The following is a 7,962-nucleotide window of genomic DNA, read 5'->3' as shown; positions in this document are numbered from 1 at the left end:
TATCTTCACCCACTTGCTTAAGCTTTTGAGTTAATCGATGATTTAAGAATGAATTTTGGAAATATGTGTTCACATATTATATTTTGTTGCATGAAAATTATTATTATTAGTTTAACCTATTTTGATAAAAAAAAAAAAAAAAAAAAACTTTGAGTAATTGAATTTAAAATTTATTAAAAGTATAAAAATTAAAATTGGACATTTGGAAATATAAGAACTAAAATGTTAAAAATAGCAATGTTGAATTTAAAGGATATGTTGTAAAAAGGAAAGAATGTAAGAGGGAAATTTTGATTATGATTTGGCAGGTGTAGAACATGTTGGAGGAGACATGTTTGAGAAAGTTCCAAAGGGAGATGCTATTTTTACGAAGGTTAGTTTTGCTTGACTTTGTTGCGTCATATATACTATATACACACACATATTATTTGTTTGATTATATATATCATCTATCATGTTATTATACATATTTCTTAAATTATATAACCATCCAATTACAAGTACATTCCCAAACATGTGGTTTAATGAACCACACTTTCAATCGTACTAAATAAAATTGAGTTTAGTTTATTAACTACGTATTTTTGAGAGGATAGTTGACTAAATTGAATATTTAACTACGATGTAAATTGTAACACAGCATACATAGTCAGGTTAGCCCTAAGCATTTTGGATTCGAATCGACTTTAGGATGATGAATCATATCGTATCATTGAACAAAAATTTTTAATCTTAACTTGAACATCTATGGTTATAGTGGATACTTCATGATTGGAGTGACGATCGGTGTGTGAAGTTGTTGAAAAATTGCTACGATGCAATCCCAGATGATGGAAAGGTAATCGTAGTGGACGCTGTGCATCCAACAGTGCCTGAAACCACAAGTGTAGCAAGAGTCGTGGCACAAGGCGATGTGCTTATGATGACTCAACTTATAGGAGGGAAGGAGAGAACTCGTGATGAATTCAAGGCCATTGCTACTCAAGCTGGCTTTAAACATGTCATTTTTCAGTCTTATTTATGCAATCTTTGGGTTATAGAGCTTTTTAAATTCATTATATCCCATTAAAGATCGATGATTTCTAATACTTTTTATGGCGTATTTGACGAATATTATTTTATAGGTATGGATATTAATTGCGTTTGTATTTTGATATTTATGTCGGATAATTAAGTGGATGGAGATCATTAAATATTTGTCTTTTGTTAGCAAAATAAATTTTATCTGACCGAATATGCATTTGGGAAATGTATTTTTTAAAATTGATTTTGGATTATGTGATCCAAATGGTGAATTTTTTTTAAAATAAAGATTTTTATGTTGTTAGAATATTTCGATTTCGAATTTTAAAATTTGAAATAAAAATTATATTAAAAAAGATAAAAACTTGAACATCTATTGTTTCCGTACGTTATACACTCCATTCATATTTTGGCATTAGGAATGTATAATTAATCTAATATATTATAAATTATATAAGTTAAAATATCATTAATTTTATTGAGTTTATTGAGTCCATGAAGTTTCAAATATCCAATTTTAGATAGGCTTTAAATTTAATCTTTCAAAGTTAATTCTTTTTATTGAAATTATTTAAATAATTACGATAATTTTCATTCCAGAAAATATATTATATGAATATTTCTTCAAAATTTACAGTAAAAGAGTTCGTAAATTATAGAATACTTTTTTGGTAAATCTAACCGTATAGCAATAGACATTAAATTTAAAATTTATTGAAAGTTCGTTGATTAAATTGATATTTTCAAACGGTAAGCACAAAGTTCTACAAATCTCAAAGTGAAAGGACAACAATAATAGAGTATTAACTCTCCTTATATGTTTGATGGTTTATTTCTCTTATTTTCCTATTCTTTATTCTGTTATTGGTTTTCTAATATGGGCTTCGCAGGTGTATCCTTTTTCCTCTTTATATATTTAGGTACTGTAGTCATTCAATACGTAGAGAATATTGATTCTATTTCATAATTTCTTATTCCCTCATTTATATTCTTTGTGGTATCATAGTCCAGACTACTCTCTATTTCTTCTTCTTAATCGATTAATAGATAATAGAGACTGGAGAATTTTCCTCTTTGTCTTCTGAGTGAATCTATCCCACACATCTACTCCTCTTTCAACACCAGTGGTTACTTCTCTTCAGTAGACTCCTATCTATACTGCTAGACCTCCAAATGTGCCACTCCGTCAACCATAATTCTTCCAACCTCAGTTTTCCAACTTCCAAAATTATCCTCAACCTCCAATTTTATCCCCAAATGGCTCCTCTTAGTCACCTGTTATTTACTCCTCCATATCCAACATATCCTCCAAGATAGCAACATACGAATGCTAAGAAGTACAGTCAAGAAACGAAAAGTTACAGGTCATGCCCAATACGAAATTACAGCATGCTTTACAATAAGATCGAGGGATAAAGTATCATACCTTTAAAGACTCATGCTTCAAACTCCCTTGGTCATGAATGCTCGTTCAGCCTCCAAGATAGCAACATACGAATGCTCGAACACAACGACCGTAACACAACACGATCAATCATCAAACACGAACACAACAATCTCCAAGATCATGAACCCAACGAACGACCTCCAAAACCTCGACTCAATCGAGTTGAGTGAGGACACCATCACAATGGTTACCTTGGTATTCTCGGTGTGAGAATTCAGAAGGGTGGACTCTGTTTGGACTTGGTTATAGGAAGAGACCGGAGGAATAACAATCATGTAGACGATTGAGCAAGTGGGAGATGATATGAGTCTATCGTATAGATGAATGCTCAATCGTTTAGAAGAAGGTAGCCTATTGTTTAGGTAAAGCCCTACGATTGTTTGACTTTGACCAGCTGAGTGAACTATTGCATAGTAATATTCCACGATCGTCTAGTCTCTCTTTGAACTATAATTTAGTAAATCCAATTCATTTGACAACAAACCATGAGTTCCTTTTCCGAGAATAACAACTCTTCTAAATTTAGGGAAACATTTTTTCTTTTATCCCACGGTTACCATAAAACCACCAATAACCTCCTACTCAATCGGTTATTAGAGAAAAAGATATAATTATCCAATAATTAATATTATTATAAATATATATGATAACCAACTTACCATTAATATTATTATAAATATATATAATAACCAACCTACCATATAAATATATATGATAACCAACTTACCATAGTATGGTAAGTTGGTTATCATATATATTTATAACCTATAGTTTTAATATTTCATCTCATGAAACATAATCTCTTTTTCTATTTGATGGTACTTCATGTAAATCACATTTTATATTAATCCTCCACTTGATATATCTCATATATCACACCGATCATATCATGTATATCGAATTTCCTTTTGTCAATTTGAACATTTCAAATCAACACCAAGAACTGATTCTCAACTTGAATCCATTGAGCTACCAAGGGGACCTTATGGACCTGTAGCTTGAAGTTTCAACGGTATGTGAATAAATGACTAAACTCTTTAGTCATGGAATCCACCATCCGTTAACTTCAGGCACTCCACTAAAGATCGACAGTTGCACTTTCATAATCTTCCTCTATATAGGTTTTGACGCTCTTCCCTGTATTGTTGAACTCAAAAATAAAATCATTGATTAACATAATGAACTTTTACATATATCAGTTATCAAGCCAGTTTAAGTGAATAGTATTGTAAATGATTTGACATATGTCTTTCTATTTTTGTTTATTAATCGTGGTGTCAATATCTGTTGGAATGCCTTCAAAATTCGTATTCAGTATATTTTATTTTATGTGGTTTTTTACGATTAAGACCCTAGGGTTTAGGGAAGTACACTATACAGACTCTTTAATCTTGGTGGCACCGTTTTGTATTTTTTTAAAACATTCTCTCTAATAAAAATTTTCTTTGTCTATATTGTGGACATAGCTAACACACTATTGATGAATCACGTATATCTGTATGTCAATCTTTTCTATATTTTTTTTGTATGCTTTAATTATTGATTTCGTAATAATATGGATCTTAATTATTTTAACGAGAAAAATTTTTCGAAAATATATTTTAAATTTATTGAGAATGTAAATGCAACTTCTTAAATTCAAAACATAGAGGTTAAGTATATATTTTATATAATTTCTCTTCTTTAAAAATTAATTTTTTTAAAAAAAAACAGTAATAATTTTTTTTAGAAAATGTTGGAGAATAAATTAACCAAAAAATAATAAAATAAAATAAATTAAAAAAATATATAAAAATAATTATATTGTAAATAAAAACTACATACTTTTTAAAAACAATAATAATTTCGAGGTGGCTCGAATTGGTTTGAATTATTTTAAGTGAACCTATAAACCAACTCAACTCATAAAATTTTCAATTATTTGAATCTAACCTAATTCAACCCAACTTAAATGAGTTGATAACCTAATCTATTTAATACAAGTTGAGTTTGATTGATCTAATTTTCTGAATCGATGAAGTATTTTAAACACATGGCCATAGGTTTTATGTGTGGAGTTTTTAGATGATGATGGTTGCCTAAAAAAAAATGGGAAAAAAAAACGAATAGGTGGGAAGTCCACAATTGAATCCAGTTAAAGGAAATCTATGCAAATTTTTATTTTTTTTTATTTCTTTTATTTTAAAAAATAGATAGATTAATTTAAGACAGTTTGGAATGACTTTTTAAATACTTAAGAACATTTTTTTTTACTTAAAAACAAAGTTTAGTTGTTCCAAATACTCTAAATTATTAAAAAAGAAAGTTTTAAATTTTCGATCACTAGATATTATGCTTGCAAATGATGTTTACACCTATAAAATTTCTATACTCATACGAGGTTAATATCACATTTTGATTCAAAATTACTTTTAAATATCATTAGTCGGTTCAAGATAAGTTTTCATATATAGTTCTTAGAGATGATGAGGACTTTGGAAAGTTGTATTTTAATACCCTAACTTTGAAACTCAAAATTCTCTTGAATTTCAAAATTGTTCCAAAAATATATATCTTTGTGTTAAAACAAAGAATTTGTAATTAATATGATAAACTGATGTTTATAAATTAGAAGACAAACACATGATATTATCTATAATTATGTAGAAGATTAAAAATTTTTATCCTTTATTTCATCTCAAAAGAACATATAATTAAGATCATTGATAGTCAATTGTGAGTTTAGCTCAATAGTCATTAACATAATCTTCCTCTTTATAGGTTAAAGATGTTTGACGCTCTTCCCTGTGTTGTTGAACTCAACAATAAAATTGATGATTAACATAATTAACTTTTACATATATCACTTATCAAGCCAGTTTAAGTGAATAGTATTGTAAATGATTTGACGTATGTCTTTCTATTTTTGTTTATTAATCGTGGTGTCAATATCTGTTGGAATGCCTTCAAAATTCGTATTCAGTATATTTTATTTTATGTGGTTTTTTACGATTAAGACCCTAGGGTTTAGGGAAGTACACTATACAAACTCTTTAATCTTGGTGGCACCGTTTTGTATTTTTTTAAAACATTCTCTCTAATAAAAATTGTTCTTTGTCTATATTGTGGATGTAGCTAACATACTATTGATGAATCACGTATATCTGTGTGTCAATTTTTTCTATGTTTTTTTTTTTTTGTATGCATTAATTGTTGATTTCGTAATAATATGGATCTTAATTATTTTAACGAGAAAAACTTTTCGAAAATATATTTTAAATTTATCGAGAATGTAAATGCAACTTCTTAAATTCAAAACATAGAGGTTAAGGATATATTTTATATAATTTCTCTCCTTTAAAAATTAATTTTTTTTTTCTTTTTTTTAAAAAAAAAACCCACCACCTACCAGAGATTCTACAAGAAAAGAAGTGAAGAATTTTGAGGGTTAATATATATATAATGAGAACGTGGTATTAGGTGAGTTTCAGAGCTGCCATTGCGGCTTTAGTAGCCACTGTGTGTTTCACTCAGTGCTCTTTTTTTAAAAAAAATTAATAATATCAATGAAAGTGGGGTTTCATAAGCCGACCCTTATCTTCACTTTCACTGTTTATTATTATTTTTTTTACTTTTTACTTTTTCTTTTCACATTTTTGTTTCAATAGTGTTGGCCGCTTTTCTCACCTGCCCGTGGTTGTTTTCACTTTTCAGTTAATGGGCAACATTAACCACTTCCATTCAACTACAAGTTTACTCTTAATCTCAACTGGTTTACTTTCGAGAAGAACTTTTTGAAAGATTCGTGAACATTCAAAGTTTGTGTCTATTTTTGTAAATTTAGAAAGAGTCATTTCGAGTGAATATTGGTAATGTAATACGAAAAAATAAAATCTTAAGGAGAAAATGGAGTTGAAATAACCATGCGATCTTTTATGAAAACAAATTTGTTGAATGAAATGACATATTGAAAAATATACTTGTTTTTTTTATGTCAAACAAAATTCGTCAAATATTAGAGACCAAGGTATACAGGTTGGATTAGGTTAAGTTACGGATCTTTTTGTATCAACCCAAAAGTTAATTAAACAATAAAATTGGAATTTCATGACATTTTACAATTGAACCTCGCTCGATGGTGTAGGAAATTGTCAGGCAAAGTAAGTACTCCTAATGGTCATATGGACTACCGTCAGGATAACTCTAATAAAAATCTCTCCTATCTTTTTTACAATTGAACCTAGCCCGATAATCAAGTAAATTGTTGGACGAAATAGGTACGCCCGACAATCTTTTGACAACCGTCGAGAAAACTCTAATAAAAATTTCTCAATTTTTTTTTTTTTTTTTTTTTTACAATTGAATCATGCCCGATAGTGAAGGAAACCGTCGGACGATGTAGGTATGCCTAACAGTCATTTGGACAATAGTCGGGATAACTCTAATAAAAATCTTTCGAATATTTTTTACAATTGAACCTGGTCCAACGATCTAGAAAACCATGGAACTTAGTAGATATGCTTGACGGTAGTCCAAAAACTGTCGGGAGAGCTAACTTATCCCTATCCTTGTCAGATGCCTCTCGGAATATATATTTTTTTTTTTTTGAGAAATAAGTTATCGAGGGATCTGTTGTCTTCTTTTCTTTATCGTTTTATTCTCATTTATTCCTTACACACTTGACACTTTCTTTTTTCTACATTTAGTATGCTTTTCATTGGAATTAAATAATTTTTTTTTTTCAAATTCTTCTGGTTAAACTTTTTTTTTTGTTTAAAAAAATTAAATTAACAATGAGATGTTAAAATTAATAGATAATTATTTTAAATGAAAAACAATTGAAAATATTTACAAATATCACTGTCATAGATGGTGAAATTTTGATATATTTATAAATAAATTGATTATTTTTTTATATTCGAAAACACCTCAAATTAAAATTTAAAATATTTAAATTTAAGACGTTTCAATCATTCAAATATAAATCTTAATTTTATTATAAACATAAAGTAAATATCTAAAAAGTTATGAATGTAATTTTTCAAACAACTGACGAGTGCAAAATATGTGTGTGGGGAGGGGATTATTTTTAAATATAAAAAAATAAATCAAAATATTTACCAAATATTGTAAAATTTTAGAATTATCAATGATAGACGCTGATAGAGAAGTTTACTAGTGTTTATCAGCATCTATAATTGATAATTCGAAAAATTTATTATATGTTGTAAATATTTTCAATAGTTTTACCATTTGAAATAATTTGTGTGCAAGTCTTATATTAATTTTAATAGATTTTAAGTAACACATTTCTGATTGCAAGCGTGTGTGTATATATGTGTATGCCCCTTTTAAATTTTTAAAACTACAAATTAAGGTAACCATTTTATTTATTATTTTTATTTTTTAAAATTAAGTTTATAGACATTGTTTTCACTTTCAAATTTCTTTCTTTATCATCTATTTTTTATCCGTAGTTTAAAAACTCGAGTCAAAGTTTTGGAAGCTAAAAA

Source organism: Benincasa hispida, chromosome 11, assembly GCF_027475165.1.
Source record: "Benincasa hispida cultivar pf3 chromosome 11, pf3_genome.v1.1, whole genome shotgun sequence".
Lineage (NCBI taxonomy): Eukaryota > Viridiplantae > Streptophyta > Magnoliopsida > Cucurbitales > Cucurbitaceae > Benincasa > Benincasa hispida.
This window is presented reverse-complemented; position numbering follows the sequence as displayed.